A 23949-nucleotide genomic window follows, 5' to 3' on the forward strand; every position below is an offset into this window, starting at 1 on the left:
CATATGGGAATTTTCACCGTCAGGCTTTATAGATAGATTGATAGATAGGGATCTTAGGCTTTTCCATAGACTGTTATTTTGATATATCTCTTCCTGTCACACGTGGTCATTTCGCCATATTTTCCTAAGCATGAGCAGCTAGCCAATTTGCCTGTCAAAATCGTCTTTCAACCCAGGGCATCTCAGAAATCAGCAGTATTATGTGTTGAGCAGATACTTTTGCGCAGTATGCCTAGCCCCGGCTTCCTACGCTCCTTGGGTGACATAGGCGACATACCCATGTTGAGTGTTGCAACATCACAGCCAATGGCTGATACGTTTTTAGAATTACCATCGTTGGCGCTGATTCTGGGCTATGCTGTTGATATTTCTTCATTGCTTCGCGCTTTCTTGGTCCGCATCGTTTGGGCGGTTGATGTCTGTCGGGTTGGGTTGTCGTGGTTTATGATTAGAGAGAAAAGGATGTGTGGAAACCCCATGGTTTTGTGTGTGTGTGTGTGTTGCCGGCATGAGCCATTTCATTGGGCTTGCAGGTAAAGCCACTCCCATTGGTTCCCGTTTTCTCTTCATAATCCCTATGTATTTTAACTATTTGTAAAAAAATAAATAAACAGGATAGGAGTGACCACTTGAAAAAGAAAAATGGTTACTGATGATTGAAAAATAATTAGTTACGAAGATGATGATGATGATGATTAGTCCATTTCACTAGGCATGGTACTGATATTCGTCTCTTAATGCTTCTGTTTATTCTTTGTTCTGTGCTTCCACCTCAAATAGCTTTGTCATGAGAGAGAGACCCTGTTGTTGCAGTGCTAAAATCATTTCACATGCCTTCTGACTCCTCCTATCACCTGTATTAGCCGTCATAACCTTCTTTCCAGCAAATTACATTCTCATGATAAATTGAGAGTCAGCGGATGATAAACCTATATTATATCTAAATTATACTGTTTTGAAGAATATTCATTCCTGTCTTGGCTTGTAATCCCACTCTGATTGACTATAAAAATCCCTGTAGCAGTTCCTGTGTATATGTATTGAAGGATTGTCTGTTGTGGTATAGCGTGGTGTGGTGTGTGGGAGGAGGCCCCACTGTGCAGTAGCATGTGGTGAAAGTGTTTGTGGTAGTGTGTTGCAGGAGGGGAGGCCTTACACTGTGGTAAATGTGAGTGGTGTGGTGTGACAGGAAGCATTACACTGTGGGCATAGTGCATTGTGTGTGAGCTGTTTGTGTTTACATTGAAAGAGATGATGATGTGTTGAAGTCTGGGTATACTCACTTCACTCCACCCTGGCACACCCTCTCATGTTTTGGCAGCTTTTTATACGGGTCCCACTGGCAGAAACAAATGGACCTGCATTCAGCCCATAGCTTTTCATAAAGATAGGTATCATATTTAATTATTATTGCGATTTATAACTCATATCTATTCATTATAAGTTATTTTTAGACGACCAGTTGTGTTTCTCTCCGTGGTTGTTTGAGTTTGGCGGGCGGGTGTCTGGTGATGTTTTAGAAGGTTTTTGTTGTATATCTAAGTTTAGTAGTTATGTACCGTCTGAAGCCAGTAGAAATAAAGTTTAAAAAAGAAAAAGTGGATGACGGCCACAGCCACTTGGCGATTGCACTTGGGCCATTGGACTGGCACCTTAGCTCGGTAACGTAGATGGTCGGAGCCAGTGACTTGTACTGTGAAATTCAGTGCTTTTCACAACAGTTCCTTGGAATGTCGCAGGAAAAAATATGTATCCTTCTGAAAAATACGTGCATATATTTATTAAGTTGTAAGCACTCTTTGTAATGTAAGTTCTTATTACATGCTTTCCATAGCTGTTCTTCAAAACCGTTAACAGATTTCCAGTGCTTATATACTGTACTCTTACAGCATCCATGAGAGAGAGCACAGGGCATTTTTAGATCAAGTTAGAGTAGAGAGAGAGAGAATAGGCCTGTCCAGGATGGGGTTGTCTCTCGGTGGGATGTCTCATGATGTTTCTTTGAGCGCTTTAGTGGCCTAATGTATATCTAGGTAGGTTGCTATGTAACATCTGAAGTAGTAGAAATAAAGTTAGAAAAGAGAAAAAAAGTGGATGACGGCAACACGCCACTGGCGTGATCTGCACCCGGCTACAGTGCAATGCAGGTGGGATGAGTGATCTTGTACTGTGAAATTCCATACGTTTTCACAGTATGGCCTGTTTTGCACATGTATCCCAATTTTAGTGTTGGGTATAGGATGAGTCTGTCTACTGCCATACGTAGTGGGGCCATTTAACCCCTTACTTATGTATGCACTAACCCTTCACCAACCCACTCATAGGGAGCACATATGGTTTGATTATATGGTTACCACTCACTATAGATTTTTTAAAGTACTTTTTTAATGCAAGCCGTTTCCATGGCTCTTTCTTCATAACCAGGCATCGTGGCAGCGTTTATATGCTATACAACCTATAGAGGCTTGAAATAGTTCCGCACGAATGCCCCGCCTGGGCAATAGATAGATAGATCCATGAGAAGGTTTTAGACAAAGAGTAAAGAGAGGGTGGTGTTTCTGGAAGGGTTGTTTGTGAAGGGTGGGTGTCTGGGTGATGGTTTTTTTTGATTGGATGTCTGTAAATTCCTTGTGTATAGGTATTAGGTACAGTGTGAAGTAATAAAAATAAAGTACTGTATATATATATATATATATATACATGTATATATATATATATATATATATATATATATATAAAAGCTGTGTACACTCTGACAGTAATGGAATTAAAAAAAAATTGTTTCTTTATTATCATGACTGCAATATGCAGGTGGTTACTACAAAATTGCAAAACTATACTTTCAGTTTAAATTCTTCAGTCGCGAGCAAGAAAAAATATATTGACTCCCCTATTCCTGTGAAATTTAGTACTGGAGTGCCAGTAATAGGCTTTGACGTTGTGGCTAGGCAGGCAGTAAAACAGGACACTATTAACAGAAAAAAGGAAATAAGAGATCGCCCATTTTATTTTGATTTGCGTAACTTTCTACTTTGGTACAGTGGTCAAGTACTAGGTCTAGTACAATTTCCTTAAAGGTTTGAATGGTCGTAAATGCTTTGATAGCCTCTTCCTCTGATAGTGTAGTCAGACTGGATGGTCAGTTGAACCAGTAATTGGTGAGACTCATTCCTGTCTCAGTGTCAAAATTATCACTGTTTCATGGGATTAAACATTATGAAGTAGGCAGATAAGTGAGATGAGGCCGCCTTATAACTCTGTGCGGAGTGTCTTGCCGCCATGGTGCAGGCTTGCGTGTTCATGTTTCGTACAGCAGTCCTCAAGAACCGCCTGTGTCTGTTTCTAGCCACGAGGGTATACTCGTAGTGGGTCTGGAATTTTCCTGGAGTTGATAATTTTGAAGCACTTATGTAGGGAGAAATATGCGAGGTTCCAGGGGCTTAAATGGTCAGTGAGTGAGCATCTAGCTCCTTTCACCGGACACGGCCCGGTTATATCAGTGCCACCACCTGACGGCGTCTCGTTCCCTGCACCGCTAAATTTATAACAATTGGGCGAGAGAGCGTGATTCTCGGGGGTAGGTTGTGAGGTAGACTGGGAAAAATACGATGTAGGTCAGGGGTGGCTGCCAGAGATTGAGCAGCATAGACAGCCACCATTAGGTGACTATGGCCAATGAATGTGCATGTTGGAGCCTTCATGAATGGTACGATACACCAATTGAACTCACAGGCCCATCATGTACACCTCAGTATATATATGTTTTGAAATACTGTATATATAAACACATCATCCGACATCTAGTGGTACATTTTCCACAATAGTTAAAACAGAATATGTAAAATGTATTTTACAGAGTAATTTTATAGTAATTCATTTAATACTGATATTCCGCAGCTGATTTCGCTGAAAGCAGGTCCCAGCAAGAGGGACTTTTTCTCCAGCATTTTAAGGATTATCATGTCCAGCAATATTTATTTGTGTTAAATTTTAAAATTATATTTTTAGATGAATTAACATTGATCTTTCAATGTGCTATCACCTTTGAGATTATCAAGGCTTTGTTTTTGAGTGACATTATGACGCCATGTGCCATCTAAATTTATAATTGATAAGTCACAGTAATTATTATTATTGTTTGACTTCATATAGTTTTAGCATAAATTAATGATACTTTGCTGGTACAATATTTAAAGGAAAGTTATTGAGTGTTTATTCCCTGTCTGTTTTACTGATAGCAGCATTATTAGTTCTTCTCCTCTGTTGTTCTTCCTCCTCTCCCGCATACAGCTCTTCCTCCTCCTTGTTTCTCTTCCTTCCTTCTCCTCCTCTCCTCCTCCTCATTCTTCCTTCCTCCTCCTCATTCTTTCTTCCTCCTTCCTCCCTCCTCCTCCTTTTAGTTAGGGCTTCCTCCTCCTCTCTCCCTCTATTAGGGCTTCTCCTGGTTCTTCCCTCCTCTTCCTTCTCCCAAAATTCACCTACTTCATCCTGCTGTGCCTTACCAGGTGTCCCTTGCTCTCAAATATCCTTGTCCTATCTCCATCCTGTTCTGCTCAACTTATCAACATGTCCTGTCCTCTGTCCTGCCATCATGCTACTTGTTCTGCACTTCTCCCTCCTACACTACTACTTTAAATACAGCTGTTTCCTCAGCACTTTGCAATATGTGTGTGGCTTCTTCACACTCTTTCAGCTGTTTCCTGCCACTCCCTGTCTCCCTCTGGGTATCCTCTTCCTTACTTTATTCCCTGTGCAAGGTTTGAGCCTAGGTTGTTCTGTTCTTCCATCCCAGTTGTATTCTGAGTTTGTCTTTGCCTGTTATGACTACTTGCCCTTCCATCATCTGTGCTATGTCCCTGGGCCTCGCCACGCACTTTCTTCTTGTTGTGCCGTGCCATCCTTGGGCTGTCCTCCTCCTTGCTATGCTCTCTTGTCTCAAGGTTCCTGCTAGTTTTTTGCCTATTTTTTTGGGGCTGTATCTCTGCTTGTCTTTTTGTTCCGTATCGACCCGCTCATTATTTAAAGAAAAACCTCGCCTCTACTCAGAAAGCTCTCCTGTCCTTTTTTCCTCTACCTCGTTTAAATTTTTTCAAATTTCGTTACACCGTCCCTTTTTACCTTTCCATGTGTCTTGTTTGCCTTATTTAATATGTTTTTAATTTATCATCTTTAGATATTGTCTCATAATTTTTTTAGCAATTTGAATATCCTTAAGTTCATAATTTTTTCTAAGTGCTAAATTTTGAATATAAGTTACTTATAATATTTATAAAAATTTATATTTAGTTAATACCAATAGACATGAATAGTAATGAAGTGGATGTCTCCTTCGCACTATTCGTGTCTATTGGTATTCTCTTCTGATATTTTTCAAAGTACTATACATATATAATATGTAATATACAAAAAAGTTATATGTATATAATAAAGACATTGTAATAATACATTGGTTTTATTTCCACTAAGATATACACATTTTGGTGGAGAAGGTAAAAATCTGAGTTTTCGAGGCAATTGGCCAGAGAAATTAAGGACTGGTGCAACCCCAAGGGAGGGCTGCTAGTCTCGTATTTTCGTATCCGATTTATCGAGATGGGGTAGGGCTGCCCTTCAAATCACTGTGTAGATGCCACGTTCTTGTATTACTTACCTGTTAATACCAGGCAGAGCTATACAAGAACACATGGCAACATGGGTGATTGCATTGCTAAATGTGCACCACGTGTAAGTTTGCTAAGGCATGTTAAACATCATCAAGATAACATTAAGCACGCAACAGTCAACATGGCATAGTAAAATTAAGACATGAGCCACTCAACCCCTTTCAGTATGAGGACATTTTATCTCTGTCGATGCCACACGATTTTATCTAGCTTTGAAGTGCTTTATCTCGGATAGTGCACTAGGTTTCCTCCCTTCAGTATGAGAGACCCTCCCTAAGCTCGAGCAAAACCGCCCGGCAGCAGCAAGAATAAAATCATCCAGGACACAGCAACAATACAGTGAGAAAAAGATGTAACAGTATTGAAGAGTGTCTGTGTTTCAACATGGACTGGTTGTGATGCATGTTGGGGTCAACAAAATCACATTCCACTGAACACATTACTCTTCATTCACCGGCCCAATTTTTTCAGTCTTTTCCAGCTGTGTCACATTTGAGTAACTCGAGGTAATGCAGAGCAGCAATGTTATTGTTTCACACTCAAAAGATTTCTATCCTGTTTTTTAAGAGAGTTACAACTCATAATTCAGGCTGGAAAGATTTAAAAATTTATATTTTCAGTTCATAATCTCAAGCAAACAAATAAAAACTCAAAAAAAGAGAGAATGGCCATATTACAATAACAATGTGAAAGTAGCCTAATATTTACCTATAGGCCAGACACCTTGATCCTGTGAGGGTACATATCTCTTCCCTGTTCACTCGCCATTTACCTGCCTCATTGATTAATTTTCCCGATAAGTTTTACTCTCCATTTCAATAAATTTACCTCTACCCCCCTCATTTTCTCTTGTTTTCACATACAATTACCTAGTTACTCCTTTCACACTTACTTTACACCTCCTCTCCATCTCTATCTCATCCTCGCCCCCCCATATACTCTCCTGATTATGTTTCCTACTCTCCATTTCAATTTTACCTCTCTGATCCGTCCCTCTCCACTTCCTATCTCACTCACTCACTCTCTCCAGAATTAATCTTCTAGCTACTCACTCACTCTTCCTCCTCTTCAGATAATTTTCCTCCACTCCATCCTCCACTTTTCACTTCGCCATTTTCATCTACCTTCACTCAATGTCTCTACTTTTGTTTCACTTTCCACTTCTCCTCCTTTCCAGTTCCTATCTCATCTCTCCACTACTCCCATACTCAATTTCAACTTACAATTCTCCTCTCCTCAGTCTTCTCCTCTTACTTTCATTATTCACTCTTAATACATACAATTCCTAGCTTCTCAATTCTACAATATCCTCTACTGTCTCTCAGCTTTCCTTCCCCCCACCTCAATATTATTCATAGTGTTTCGCTCTTCTCAGATGGCTTTTTTTCGTATGTTAATATTTTTATCGAAATCAGTGGGGCTGTTCATTAATCTATATTTTCCTATTTTATTGTTCATTTTTCGCGGCGGGTGCTGCCGCATGATCGCTACGTTTGAAAGAAATCTTAATCTAACCCACAACGTATAATTTGGAAACTTGGGTGTGACCTCATCGCATATGTTTGACGTTTCACGGTGTGTTTATAGATTCCCATACAGTTCGTTTTCATAGCGACGAAATTTATTGTGAACTGGTCAGAGGTTACGAGGAACTATATGAAAAAATAAACGATAACCATGTGAAAGAAAAAATATGGAAATTAATAGAGAGGGATTGGAAAAATTGGGTAAGATATTTAAATATTTCACTATTTTATTATATCATGTGAGAAATAGCATTTTTATATTTCATTACTATTCATAGGGTATCTCTGAAATTCTCTTACCATTGTCTATCCCAGCTCATAACCATACTGCTTACATGGAGCAGAATAGTGGGGACTTCAAGCATCTTTTTTGCCGAATGCATTCTGTGGAGCATTTCCTCCCTGTCGCTGTGACATTGATCAGTATTGTCGTTGTGCAAGAGGGCGCTGTGCCACACACTCTTTCTGAGGCTTTGGCTACCGACTTAGATCATGCAGGAACAGTGACATAACCGCACCCACCTAAATCACCGAGTCTCTTCACTCCAGCCTCATTCTACTCCCTTCCTAGCCACATATACTCTAGCATTTCCTCCACTCCTTCAGTCTCCTGTTCTGGCCGGCATATAAATGACATAGTGATTTCCTTATTTCAAACTCGTGGAATGTTGCCATGGGTTCCACCTACCAATAACAGATCTTAAAAAAAAAAATATATATTACATTATGTTTTTACTATAATGAAGTAACATTTCAATTCTTACATCTCACTCTTTTCAAAAAACCTTGGTATAGCAATTTACAAAATTCGGGTTACAGCTTATATAGCCCCCACACACACATCTTAATTAAGACTGGCTGAAGTTTACCTAACTAATAGAGTATACTGTATGTATAAAATCAGTACTCAGGCAAATAAAATCTTTTTATTGCATTTACAGTATGTAATTTTTAGTATAATGTTGTTCCCAATAAATAGTTTAAATCGGATTTTATGCAAGGAAGAAGGAAAACTAAATGCTAGAAAATCTGAACGACAGCTCCCTCCAACAAAACTATTCTATGCCAAATTCAAGATCGCCATCTTTTGAGATGCCTAGCACAGCATTAAAAGACTGGAGGATCATAGGCAGTAGGAAATATTGACCTCACTGCGTGCACATGAAGGTTAACTCGCCAGAGATAACGGATGAGAGCCTTACGTTAGCTGCCAGGCGGTGGAGGGAGGGCTACAGGAAGGCGACCATTGACACAGCAGTATAAATGAGATAAACATGTCAGACGGGCTTCGGAAATGATAAATGTGACTACTATAAATGAGCGCTTCAATATAAATATTTTTTGTCGCGTTAGTATTTTGATTGAAGTTTACATAACATCATTAAGGGGGCAATGACGTTCGTTAAGCATAATTAATTTTTACTAATCTCTCAAATAGTCGGAAATTATAGGATTTTTCAGCAGAACTTCACTCGTGTAGATTTTAATATATTGCGGCCCTCATGATCCCATATCCATTACTTATATATTTATATGTGCTGACCATATTTTCTTTATTCCAATAAATGTATCTTTAATGTAAATGTTTCAATATTTTGTCTAGTGGAGTAGAGTTTATCGCCTTTTAAGGCTAATGAAAAACAGCTTGATTTTGACAAGACAGTCCTATAATTTCCGATATTTGAGAGGTAGTAAAATTAATTGTGCTTTAAATCTAACGTCAGTTGCTTTGCCAATGAGTGAAGTATTGCTGCAACTTTTAATCAAAATACTAAACGCACAACCAAAGAACTGCAGCTAAAAAAAAATGCATGCTCCCGGTGCAGACCAAAAATTATTGAAACATCTCGACATATTGCATCAGTGGCACATAGTGATGCAGCTTGCCAATTTTTATTCCATCTGACTACAACTGTTGCATGTTTATCTCATTTGTACTGCTGTGTCAATGGTCACTGCCCCTCTGAAACATCTGCTTGCATCCCTCCACCACCCTGGCGGGTGCACAGCACCTGTCTAGCAGCAAACTCTCATCCGTTTTCTATCCAGCTCTCAAATGCAGGAGTTAACCTTCATGTACGCAGTAGGTCAACTCTTCTTCCTACTGCCTATGATCCTCCAGTCTTTTTAATGCTGTGTCTAGGCATCTCAAGATGAACGATCTTGAATTTGGCACTTAAATTAGTTTTTTGTTGGAGGGAACAGTCGTTCAGGTTTTCTAGCATTTGGTTCCTTCTTCCTTGCATAAAATATTGATTTAAATTGTTGTGGGAACAACATTGCCTAAAAATTACATACTGTAGTGTTCATCTGTCATGTTGGACTAAAAGACCTGTTGCCTGGGTATGAATGGCTTGGTAGGCCACGAACAGCATTACTGATTTTATACATACAGTACTCTATTAGTTGCCTACTTGCACCAGACCATGAGCAATAGATTTAAACTTCAGCCAGTCTTGGTTAAGATGTGTGTGTGTGTTTATGACCAAGAAATTAACAAGGGGTATATAAACTGTAGCAGCGAGTTCATAAGTAACCTTGTAATTTTGTAGAAGTGCTATACCAAGGTTTTTTAAGGGAACGAAGTCTTAAGAGGTGAGAAATGTTACTTCATTACTTGTAAAAACATAATGTGGCCATATATTTTTTTTTTTTTTTTTTTTAAGATCTGTTATTGGTAGGTAGGTTATGGCAACATTCCACGAGTTTAGTAAGAAATCATATGTCATTTGGTTGTCTATGCTCCATAAATTAGAATTGGGAGACTGAGGGAAGGAGTGGAGAGGGAGAGAATTAACTAGGAGTGTATGTGAGTGAGGTAGGAGGGGAGACCAAGGATGAGATGGAGGGCTGGAGTGAGAGACTAAGGGCCAATTCACACTATACGGTTCGTCTTCATAGGGTTACGGTTCATTTGCTGTCACTGTTCACACTATATGTCGATCTCGTCAGTCTGCGTGCAGCTGTGGCTCCGACAAGAAGCCTCAGAAATTAGTGTAAAGCAGCTTGCTGCAACTTTCATCTTTGCACAACTACTTAGGTGACAATGCCACTGATGTTACAACCATGAATGTCACGAACAATGCAAGCTCTTTAGTAGACATAACTAGACAGGGAGGAAGTGCTCCACAAGGTGCATTCATTGTAAAAGAAATTTAAAAGATTCTTGAAGTCCCACTGGTTCTCTTCCATGGGCATAAAAAGGGTTGAGAGAGAACCTACCAATGGTTATGAACAGGATGTTGGGAGAACCTGTGAATGGTAATGGATAGGGTGTTAAGAGATACCCTATGAATGGTAATGAATAGGATGAAGGATAAAATGCTATTTGTCGCACTGTTATAATAAAATAGTGAAATATTTAAATATCTTACCCAATTTTTCCAATCCCTCTCCTATTAATTTCCATATTTTTTCTTTCACATGGTTATCGTTGTATTTTCTGTTGCCCATGTCATATAGTTCCTCGTAGCCTCTGACCAGTTCTAATAAATTTTCGTCACTCATGACTGCTTATAGTACTGTTCATGGCCAAAAGCAGTGACAGGCTGAAGTTGTCCTCTGTCGTCTGTAAACACACCGTGACTGATACGTATCGATGATCACACTGATCGGTGGAGGTAGAGAGAGTTTCCAAACGTATACGTTTCGTTCGTTAGAGATTTCTTCCAAACGTAGCCGATCCGTACGAGTGAAAGCCGCACGAAAGATGAACAATAAACGGAAAATATAGTGTGAACAGCCCCATTGATTTCGATAAAATAATTAACGTACGAAAGCCGTACGGAGACGAACCGTGTAGTGTGAATCGGCCCTAATGTGTGAGGTGGGGGGGGGGAGAGGGAAACTGAGGGATTGAGTGGAGGATGTTGTAAATTGAAATGGGATGGAGAGGGAAACTAACTAGGAGTGTATGTGAGTAAGGTGGATGTGGGGTAAGAGGGAGGGGGAGACTGAGGATGAGATGGAGGGATGAGTGGAGGTATATAGGAGAGGAGGGTGTAAGTTGGGGGTGGAGTATGAGAGTGAGGTGGAGGGATGGAATAGAGGTATGAGAGGGAGGTAGGTGTAAGTGGGGGGGGGATGGAGAGTGAAACTAAGTAGGGGTTTGTGTGAGTGAGGTGGAGGTGGGGAAAGTGGCAGGGGGAGACTGAGGATGAGATGGAGGGATGGAGTGGAGAGGTGCATGAGAGAGGAGGGTGTAAGTTGGGGGGTGTAGGAAGATTAATTCTGAGAGTGTATGTGAGTGAGGTGGAGACTGAGGATGAGATGGAGTGGAGAGATATATGAGAGGGGGGTGTAAGTTGGGGGAATGGAGAGTAGGAAACATAATCAGGAGAGTGTATGTGAGTGAGGTGGGGGGAGCTGAGGATGAGATAGAGATGGAGAGGAGAGGAGAGGAGGGTGTAAGTTGGGGTGTGTGAAAGACTAACTAGGTGAGTGTATGTGAACAAAATGGAGGGATAGGGGAGGGGGTGTAAGTTGGTGGAATGGAGAGTAGGAAACTTATCAGGAGGGTGTGAGTGAGGTGGGGGGAGGGCAGGTAGATGGCAGTGGACAGGGAGGAGATATGTACCCTCACAGGATCAAGGTGTCTGGCTATAGGTAGATATAGCATGTCCACACTTTCACATTGTTATTGTAATATGGCCATTATATATTTTTACAGTTTTATTTGTTTGCTTGAGATTATACTCTGAACTTTAGCTTGGCCTAAAATTTTAAATCTTTCCAGCCTGAATTATGAGTTGTAACTTTCTTAAAACAGGATAGTAGGCACAGTGTGAAAAGGATTATGAGTAATAGCATTGCCTTTCTTTGCCTCGAGTTACTCTTATGTGACACAGCTGGAAAAGACTGAAAAATTGGGCCACGTTAGTGAAGAGTAAATATTGTTCAGTGGAATGTGATTTTGTTGATATTTAACATGCATCACAACCAGTCCATGTTGGTATTTTTGAACCTCTTCAGTACTGTTATATCTTTTCTCACTGTATTGTTCCTGTGTCTCAGATGATTTTATTCTTGCTGCTGCCAGACGATTTTACTCAGCTTAGGAAGGGTCTCTCATACTGAAGGGAGGCTATGTCCCCTCCAATATGAGATCGCACTCCAAGCTGAATAAAATCATGTGGCATCAGCAGGAATAAAATGTCCTCATACTGAAGGGGTTAATTGGCTCATGTCTTTGGTATACTGTATGCCATGTTGACTTGCATTGCTTAATGTTATGTATTGATGTTTAACATGCCTTAGCAAACACACGTTGCGTGGTGCACACAGTGTTTAGCACTGCATGTTAAGTAGCCGTTTTGATCACTATGTTGTATGCCATGTGTTCTTGTATAGCTCTGCCTGGCATTAGCTGGGTAGAGCAATACAAGACGTGGCATCTACACAGTGATTTGAAGGGCACACTATTGGAAGCCCTACCCCATCTCGATAAATCGGCCACGAAAATTGGGACTGGCAACCCTCCCTTGGGTTTGCCAGTCCTTATTTCTCTGGCCGATTTATCGAAATAGTTTTTTTTTGCACCTTCTCCACTTAAAATGTATATATCTAGTGGAAATAAAACCAATGTATTATTACAATGTCTTTATTATATACATGTAACTATTTTTTATATTACTTATATATGTATAGTACTTTGAAAAATATCAGAAAAAGAATACCAATAGACACGAATAGTACGAAGGAGACATCACTTCGTACTATTCATGTCTATTGGTATTCTTTTTCTGATATTTTTCAAAGTACTATAAATATACAAGTAACTTATATTCAAAATTTAGCACTTAAAAAAAATTATGAACTTAAAAGGATATTCAAAATTTAGCACTTAAAAAAAATTATGAACTTAAAAGGACAATATACAAAGACATTAAAGAATTAAAGAAACATATATTAAAAACAAACAAAACAAGACACATGGAGCAGGACAGAGGAAGGACAGCAGGACATAGCAGAGATGACAGGGCAAGAACAGCAGGACATAGCGAAGAAGACACGGAAGGACACAGCAGGACATGACAGGGAAGGACAGGGCACAATGACAGGAAAGGACACAACAGGGCAGGACATAGCACAAATGACAAGGCAGGTCATTGCAAGGCAAGACAAGCAGGATACAGCAAGAGATGGAAGGGCAGGACACCCTAGGCAAGAACAGCAGGACACAGGGTAAGAATAGCAAGGAGGGGAGGACAGCCCAAGGATGGCAGGGCACAGCAAGAGTGCAGATAACAGTGCATGGGTGTAGGGCAGGACAGGGGTGGCAGGGCACAAAGCAGGACATAGCACAGATGATGGAAGGGCACAACAGGGCAGGTCATAGCAAGGCAAGACAAGCAGGATACAGCAAGAGATGGAAGGGCAGGACAACCTAGGCAAGAACAGCAGGACACAGGGTAAGAATAGCAAGGAGGGGAGGACAGCCCAAGGAGGGGAGGACAGGGGTGGCAGGGCAGGGGAGGGAACAGCAAGGGTGTAGGGGAGGGCATGGCTGCATATTGCAAGGGTGTAGGGGAGGGCATGGCTGTACAGTGTATTGCATGGGTGTAGGGGAGGGAAGGAAAGTGCAAGGGTGCAGGGCAAGTAAGTGATGGCAGGACAGGGGTGGAAGGACAGGACATGGTTGACAGAACAGGGATGGAAGGACAGGACATGGTTGACAGAACAGGGATGGAAGGATAGGACAAGGATGACAGGAATAGCAAGGGACACCTGGTAAGGCATAGCAAGGGTGGGGGTGGTAGGGTGGGTTGCATGGTGGTAAGGTTAGGAAGAGGGAGGAAGAGGAAAGAAGAAAAGGGAGAGAAGAACGAGGAGAAGAGGAGGCCTAATACAATAAGAGGGGGAAGAGGAGGAGAGGAAGCCTAATACAAAAAGGGGAGGAGGAGGAAGGAAGAAAAGAAGGAGCAGGAGGAGGAGGAAGGAAGAAAAGAATGAGGAGGAGGAGGAAGGAAGAAAAGAATGAGGAGGAGGAGGAAGAAAGAAAAGAATGAGGAGGAGGAGGAAGGAAGAAGAGAAAAAGAACAAGGAGGAGGAGAAGAGGAAGCCTAATGCAATACGGGGAGGAAAAGGCAGGAAGGGAAGAACAACAAGGAGGAGAAGAGGAAGCCTAATACAATACTTAACTATCTGAAGTACTAAAACAGACAGAGAATAAACACTCAACTTTGTTTTCCTTTGTAATATTAATGCCAGCAAAGGGTATCATTAGTTTATGCTTCAAAAACTGCTTGTGGGTCAAATAATAATAATAATTTACTGGCAAACCCCTATCAGTAATTCCTCATTTAAGATACTTTCACTAAGCACAGTCTCTCTCTCTTAATGTCACTCAAAAATACATTTTTCACAAACTTCTTAATTAATCTCAAAGGTGTGCTGTGAAAGATCAATGTTAATTCATGTAAAAATATAATTTTTTTAAATTTAACACAAATAAATATTGCTAGTTAGTTCTGTCTTGCATATGATCCTTAAATGCTGGAGAAAAAGTCCCTCTTGCTGGGACCCAACCCTAACTTCACGCAATCAGCAGTTTACGGGAATATATATCAATTATTAAATGAGGAATTACTTACTGCTGGCATTATACACAAACAAAACTCACAATTTACACATATTCTGTTTTTAACTGTGTGGAAAATGTACCACTAGATCTCAGATGATGTGTTTATATATACAGTATTTCAAAGCTATGCATATATATACTGAGGTGTACATGATGGGCCTGTAGAAACAGTTCAGTATTTTTATATCATTTGTATCGTACCATTCATGAAGGCTCCAACATGCATTCATTGGCCATAGTCACCTAATGGTGGCTGTCTATGCTGCTCAATCTCTGGCAGCCACCCTATGACCTTGTCTCGTATTTTTTTCCAGTCTGCCTCACAACCCTACCCCGAAAGTCACACTTCTCACCTTACGCACCCAATTGTTATAAAGTTGCGGTGCAGGGCAGACACCTTCAGGTGGTGGCACTGATATAACCAGGCCGTGTCCAGTGAAAAGGGCTAGATGCTCACTCACTGACCATTTAAGCCCCTGGAATCCTGACTACCTCACATATTTCTCCCTACATAAGTGCTTCAAAATTATCAACTCCAGGACTTTCCTATTCCAGACCAACACCACTACAGTGCCAAAAATCCCTCGTGGCTAAACACACAGACACAGGACAACAAGGGGACTCGCAATGCAGAAAAACATGAACACATAAACCACCACCATAACCCAACAAGACCTCCACACAGAGTTATAAGGCTGCGTCCTCCCTCCAACCTCACTATGTACCTCTTCATAATAACTAATCCCATGAAACAGTGAAATTTTTAGTACTGAGACAGGAATGAGTCTCCTTGATTACTAGTTCAACTGACCCTCCAGTCTGGCCCCACTTTGTCAGAGGAACATAAAAGCATTACGGCCATTCAAACCACCAAGGAAGTTGTACTAGACCTATTACTTGACCACTGCCCCAAATTAGAAAGTTACCTAAATCCAAATAAAATGGGCAATCATTTTTATTTTTCCTCCTTTTTTTCTTATTTCCTTTTTTTTCTGTTAATAATTTATCCTGTACATACTGCCTACCTAGCCACTACAACCATTCAAAGCTTATAACTGCACGCCAGCACTAAATTTCACAAGATAGAGTCAATATTTTTTTTTCTCGCCCCTAAAACGGCCCCCATTCAGAAGGAACTGTGCTGTGAAAATACATGGAATTTCACAGTACAGGTCATCGGCTCCAACCACCTGCACTTGTTGCAGTCCGCCGATGGCTGTGGCCGTCAACCTCTTTTTTTTTTTTTTTTTTTTTAATTCCAGTACTTTATTATTTCAGAGTGTACACAGCTTTTTATATATATATATATATATATATATATATATATATATATATATAGATATATATATATATATACAGTACTTTATTTTTATTACTTCACACTGTACCTAGCTACCTATACACACAAGGCCACTACAGACATCCACAAATCTGCAGCCAAACAGGACCCTTCAAAAACCATCACCAGACACCCACCCCTCACAAACAACCCTTCCCAGAGAAACACGAATACACCTACTCTCTCTCACCCTCTCTTTACTCTTTGTCTAAAATGCCTTGTGCTCTCTCTCATGGATCTATCTATCTATCTATTGCCAGACGCCTTAATTCCGTACGGGATGGCCACAAACGTATCGCCTCTCTCATGGATGCTGGGTTGTAAGCATAGTATATAAACACTAAAATACGATGCTGGTTATGAAGAAGAGCCATGGAAGGCATGTAATAAAAACTTGCATTACAAAAAGTACTTTAAAAAAATCTATATGCCAAGAAACTGTTTACAATGCTGAGTGGTAACCATATAATCAAACCATATGTGCTCCCTATGTGTCAAGTGGGTTGGTGAAGGGTTAGTGCCCCTCCCCATAAACAAAAGTCAAATGGCCCCCCCTTACGGGATTATGGCAGCTGGCAGTAGGCAGACAGATAGATAGACATTCTCATCCTATATACCCAACACTAAAATTCACAAGGATACATATTTTCTTTCCTACCCCCTTAAAACGGCCTCCATTCCAACAGAACCATACTGTGAAAAACATATGGAATTTCACAGTACAGGTCACTGGCTCCGTCCACCTGCAATACCTGTAGCCGAAGTGCAGATCCACCAGTGGCTGTGGCCGTCATCCACTTTTTTTCTCTTTTCTAACTTTATTTCTACTACTTCAGATGGTACATAGCAACTACCTAGATATACATGGCCACTACGGCCAAACAGAAGCCTTCAAAAACCATCATGAGACACCCACCCTTCGGACACAACCACATCCAGAAAAACACAACCTATACTCTCTCTCTCTTTTTACTCTAACTTGATCTAAAAATGCCCTGTGCTCTCTCTCATGGATGCTGTATTGTAAGAGTACAGTATATAAGCACTAAAATATGATGCTGGTTTTGAAGAACAGCTATGGAAAGCATGTAATAAGAACTTACATTACAAAGAGTACTTACAACCTATTCTCATCCTATACCCAACACTATTTTTCAGAAGGATACATATTTTTTCCTACCCCCTTAAAACGGCCCCCACTCCAAAGGAACTGTGCTGAGAAAAGCATACGGAATTTCACAGTACAGGTCACTGGCTCCGACCATCTGCATTACCAGTGGCCTAAGTGCAGTCCAGTAGCCCAAGTGCAGTCCGCCAAGTGGCTGTGGCCGTCATCCACTTTTTTTTTTCTTTTTTTTTAAACTTTATTTCTACTATTTCAGACGGTACATAGCTACTACTTAGATATACAACAAAAACCTTCTAAAACCATCACCAGACACCCACCCTTCAGACTCAACCATACCCAGAGAAACACAACTCTAACTTGGTCTAAAAATGGCTTATGCTCTCTCATGAATGCTGAGTTGTAAGAATGCAGTAAACAGGCATTAAAATATGATGCCTGTCACAATGAAAAGCTATGGAGTGAATGCAGGTCTAATGTTTTGTTTCTGCCAGTGGGACACGTATAAAAAAAAAAACTACCAAAACATGAAAATTTGTGCCAAGTTAGAGTGAAATGAGTATACCCAGACTTCAACACAATCATCATCTTTCCTTCAATGCCAACACAATACACAACTCACACACAATGCACTATGCCCACAGTGTAATGCTTCCTGTCACACCACACCACACTCACATTTACCACAGTGTAAGGCCTCCCCCCCTCACCACAACACACTACTACAAACACTCACCACATGTACCACAGTGTAGGCCTCCTCCCACACACCACACCACACTACCACAACAGACAATCCTTCAACATATACCTTTGGGGCTGCCAGGGTTTCTGTAGTCAGTCAAGTGGGATTACAAGCCAAGATTTACTAATACAGGGCAAATATTCTTCAAAACAGCATAATTTTGATATAATAGGTTTATCATCCACTGACAAAGGAATTCAATTTATCATGAGAATTAATTTGCTGGAAGGGAAGGTTATGACGGCCAATACAGGTGATAGGAGGGTCAGAGGCATGTAATGATTTTAGCACTACAACAACAGGGTCTCTCTTTCTCTCATGACAGAAATATTTGAGGTGGGAGCAAAGAACAAAGAATAAACAAGCATTAAGGGGGCGAACTATCAGTACCACGCCTAGTGAAATGGACTAATCATCATCATCATCATCATCTTCGTAACTCAATTATTTTTCAATCATCGTAACCATTTTTTTTTCTTTTTCAAGTGGTCACTCCTATCCTGTTTATTTATTTTTTTTACAAATGGATAAAATGCATAGGGCCCATAAAGCAAAGAGGAAACCCAAGAGACAGTGAAATTAACTGCAAGCCCAATGAAATGGCTCATACACTCATTCACTTACCATTCAAATCCTAGTATCTTACACACACACACACACACACACAAAACCATGGGGACATCACACATCCTTGCTCTCTCTAATCATAAACCACGACAACCCAACCCAACAGACATCAACACCATCACAAACACCCAAACGATACACAGACCAAGAAAACGCAACAATGAAGAAGAAATATCAACAGCATAGCCTAAGAATCAGCATAACGATAGTAATTCTAAAAACGTATCAACCATTGGCTGTGATGTTGGAGACCTTGCAACTTTATACAACATCGTCTGCCATCATCCAATCCTATGTCACCCTATAAGGAGCGTAGGAAGCCAGGGCTAGGCATACTGCACAAAATTATCTGCTCAACACATAATACTGCTGATTTCTGAGATGCCCTGGGTTGAAAGACGATAGAGACCTGACAGGCAAATTGGTTCTTGCTCATGCTTAGGAAAATATGGCAAATGACTGTGTGACAGGAAGAGATATATCAAAATAGTTTAGTCTATGGGCACCCTAGGATCTCTCCCTACCTATATCAATCTATCTATAGCCTGACGCCCTAATCCATATAGTTATAAAATTTCAAACACATGGCACATTTTCCCACATACCGATAAGAGTATAACATATTCCAATTCAACATATAACTATAGTCAGCTTATTTCCACCTCACAAAACATGGCAACTTTTATCACTTCAGTACTAAATCACTGATGTATAAAATTCAGTATGCTTTAGTGATGGGGTACGGATCAGTCTCCTGGGTTACTAGTCAAATTAACTCTCCAGTCTGACTACACTTGGCCATAAAGCTAACGGTTATGAATCTCTGTCAGGTGAAGCAAACTGACTATAGAATAAATCAACAGAAATAAAGACACCAAAAAAACACTCCCACATCAATATATAAAACATAGTCAGCCACAGGAAAAATAATATAAAAAACATAAACCGTATTAACGATAAATGTTCGTATATATGCAGGGAAAAATCTCGTTTATCTCTCACCTAAATGAAGGGAATCAACTGCTATGTTTAATGAGGGGAATAAACTCAGAATGATTGTTATTTTTGGATATAAATGAAGAGAAACGACTCAAGTTGCTCATCAACCTTTGACATAAACGGTCGTTAACTAAGGATGCTTGTTAGTTTTAAAATCTCAGTGCTATTTAGGACAATACATTTTTCTTTTTAATGCAGAGAAGCAGAAACTGAAGAGTGCAAGAAATAATACACAAAAGAGAGCCAAATGCAAGATATCTTACATCTGATATTCCTGCACACATTGCATTTACAAGACTGGAGGTCACAGGCCGAGGGAAATAGAGATTGAGAAAAATAAATTCAAGATGACCTGTTGCCAATTACAATCAACCAAAGAAGGACAAGAGTACATATTTTTTTCAGCATATTTTTTCCTGTGGCTGACTGTGCAGTACATCACAATGACATGGTAATAATAATAATGCAAATATAACAAGAAAATGGGCATAACAATTGGCGTACAAATACAATAGCCAACATCAACAGTTCAGGAGGGATAATATATACAAAACACCCATTTTTATTGTTGGGTAAACAAGCACTATGGCTTTTTTGCAGAGTCCTTTTATTTGCCACAGTTATTTACAATCTTTTGGGGTGATAATACCCGCTGTTGTGGTGGTCCCTGGCTCATTTTAATTACTAAGAATCAGAGTCAATGCTGGAGAAACTAAATACTCGAATTTAATCAAAGAAAAGAGGCAATAGGAGCTCCAAAATTCTTACAACCAAGATTATCCTCTAATATTCTTCATACGTGTGTGTGCATCTTTCAGGAGTTTACTCTGGAAAATGACACGCATATATCCTTAGCAAAGTTTCATAGCTCATTTAGCCACATCTCATTCAAGAAGGTAGATGATCAGCACACACAGATAAGCTACAACCAACTGACACTGTTTTACTTAGGCAGCAAATACTGTACTGGCAAAAATGCTGAAATTGATGCTATGTTGGTTCAGAGAAGTGGTTTGATTACAGCACTACTACACAGTCATATCCAAACACCTGCCACTGTCCTACTTAGCCAGGAATACAGGACCACAGCAACAGCAGCCCACAATTTACTAAACCAAAATACAGGGCTGCCCATATATATCTGGTGTTGTCGGCTCAGTCTGCGGGTATGGGGGAAGCACGTATTTTGACAACTTAATTATGCTCCGTTTAACTGGGTATTCATTCGATGACTAATATGGTGCTAGTCATGAAGAAGTGCTAGGGAAAGGATGTTGGGCCACAGTGCTATCTTATTCTGCCAGTGACGTGAGGGAAATGAATCTGCATAAGGACAAAAATCTTGAATCTTTGTGTCATGTTTGTGTCATACCTTGTGCCATGCTTTTGTGTGTCATGTTTGTGTGTGTCGTGTTTCTGCATGTCATGTCTCAGTGGCTCTTCAATTTGTATATGGATGGAGCTATAAGAGAGGTAATAAGAAGGAATGTGAATATATTGGTATCTAGTGAGGGAGGGTAAGATGTGGAAACTTCCTGAGCTGTTGCTTGCTGATGATACTGTATTGTGATGAATGTGAACTGCAAGGCTTGGTGCATGAGTCTGAGGATGTAAGAAACAGAATCCTAAAGAGAATATATGTATGGGTAAAGTTATGGTCTTGAGGGAAATCACAGCATACAGAGTGAGACTGGATGGTGAGGAAATAGATAATGAAGGTGCATCCAAGTACTTTAGAGTGATGAGTGAGGATGGAAGGATGTGCTTGAATGGGTACAGCAGGGTAGAAATGTTGCTGGATCACTGAAAGCTGTGATAAGACGTTGAGAAATGAGGCTTAGATCCTGTTGGAAGGGCACAAGAGTGAGAGCAGTGAAAATGACCTGAGGAATGTGTGGAGTTTTATGGACAGACAGATATACAAATGAGGAAGTGGAAAAGTGCTGTGGTGCTATTAGGAGAAATACTTCGACATAGTTTGGCCATGTAGAGGATGGGGAATGAGAGAATGACTAGCAGGTATGTGTATGATGTGAAGAGGAGGAGAGACCATGGCACAGACGGAAGACTGGAGTGGAGAGATACAAGGGAGGGAGGTGTGAGTTGGAGAGAGGGCAGTCAAATAGCAGATAACAGAATGACATGGAGTTAATTTGTTTGTGGCCCCCCCTTATGCGATTGAGATGTCTGGCAATAGATAAAAATCAGTGGAGGGTAAAAATCTCTTCTTACCAAAATGAGTGAACTTTAAGCAATTACTGAAGAAAATGCAAGAGGAGATATTAAATTACTTGATAAAAAAAGGCAACCAATGGATGCAAACAAGCAATCACTATCAAGTAAGAAAAGGTTATGGAAAGCAGAAAATGATGCAGGGTAGTGATAGTAAAGCCGACTGAGCCTCCACCATATCAATCATCAAATAATCAAAATCAATATAATAATCATCATTCATTATTATTAAAATCATCACTGCAAACGTCATCATCATCATCCCAGCCTCTTCTTCCCACCTAAGGATGGGGTAAGGTATGGTTCAAAATGCAACAACAAAACACATGGGATCAGACATGTTATATAAGAAACCACCCTGTATTTTTTAGCATCTGTGGTACATAACCAGGACTTAACTGCATATGTTTGTGATGTACAGGCATGTGCAAAAGTATGCCAACAATACTCTGCCAGCACTAACTTGTATTTCATATTTACCACTCTTCCCCAAATGACTAGAGGGTAACATTCCTTTTGTTGCCTGTTTTCCTGATGCCTGGAACAGACACCTTCATATGGAAATGATCAGATATATACTGAATGTCAGATTAAAATAACAGCCTTCAGTTCCTTTACTATCCCCATACAGGAGAATGGTGGACTAGGAAAGAATAGTAACGTTGATGTGCAGTCCTTACCACATAAAATATTTCAAACAACACCTTCCATTCCTACAGCTGGCAGAGAAGTGTCTACATACTTTGCTCATGCTCAGGACAGGACTTATGCAAAACATTTCATAGCCAATGGTTGTGTACGGCTGGCCAGTTGTCTATAACATTAGTCGCTTAACTCGAATCTGGCGAAGATGTCTTCTTTCAGAGCTGACAGCAGCAGGTAAAGAAATTGGTTGTTTGATACGATTACTAATCAAAGTGGACATCTCGTGACTATTATGAGTGACAAGCCAAGTGGCTTCTGGCTACCCAGGATATAAGTTACTACACTTGGTGGTAATATATAACTAGACAGTCACGTGGTGGTGTAAAGAGTTACGGCGCTCCAGCTGGATGTGGCAATATCCGGTATTAAATTAGTCAGTAGCTAGTCCCAGGTCTCTTCACAAAATAGGGGAAACAAAAAATTGGTGAATGACTGGGTGGCTGTGAATGTGAGGTCCAGCATCTGATAGATGTGAACAAAGTGTGCAATGTCTGGCTTGCAATATCCACTTAAGAACGTATGCCCAATCCTTGAGGCATTGCCTAGGCCGTAAAAAATAAACAAAATAACTGGCCACCAAACACAACCCCCTCATAGAGCATTCCGCCCCTTACTATACGGCCACAACGTGGTTATTGCAAGCAAGGCCTGAGTGCATGTTTACCTATATAATCATCCACCTGTGTGCCACTTATCCTTCCAACATATGCAATGATGAACTCCTTCTCACTGTCCGACAGCCCCCATTACCCATGACAAAACGGATATATATCATGGGACACAATGGTGGGTTGTGTGTGCTGTAAAAGTATTGACCCAACCCCCAAGGCATCCCCAATCCCCCCAAACCCCACTAGTAGCAAAGGGACTTGGGGCCACGCTACACGACAGTATTATGGCAACTAATTAGGCACACAATTTTTTAAGCTTATCTTTACAATGCAGACCTTTCGTTCACTTACTGCCGGTGTAAAACTTTAATCTCCTCAGTCTGACTTGGCGCTTATAATTTTTACAAGCGTACCGGTACTTAGCGTTCCAACTTCGACACGGGGGAATCGACGGGCCGAGGTTCGTAAACGACGAGCATACAACTAGACAGTCACGTGGTGGTGTAAGGAGTTACAGCGCTCCAGCTGGATGTGGTGTTATTACATCAGTCAGTAGCTAGTCCCAGGTCTCTTGCAAAACAGGGGAAACAAAAAACTGGTGAATGACTGGGTGGCTGTGAATGTGAGGTCCAGCATCTGATAGATGTGAACAAAGTGTGCAACGTCTGGCTTGCAATATCCACTTAAGAACGTATGCCCAATCCTTGAGGCATTGCCTAGGCCATAAAAAATAAACAAAAAAACTGGCCATCAAACACAACCCCCTCATAGAGCATTCTGCCCCCTTACTGTAC

This window comes from Coenobita brevimanus, chromosome 64 (genome assembly GCF_032717465.1).
Source record: "Coenobita brevimanus isolate Jiangsu-jjx chromosome 64, ASM3271746v2, whole genome shotgun sequence".
NCBI lineage: Eukaryota > Metazoa > Arthropoda > Malacostraca > Decapoda > Coenobitidae > Coenobita > Coenobita brevimanus.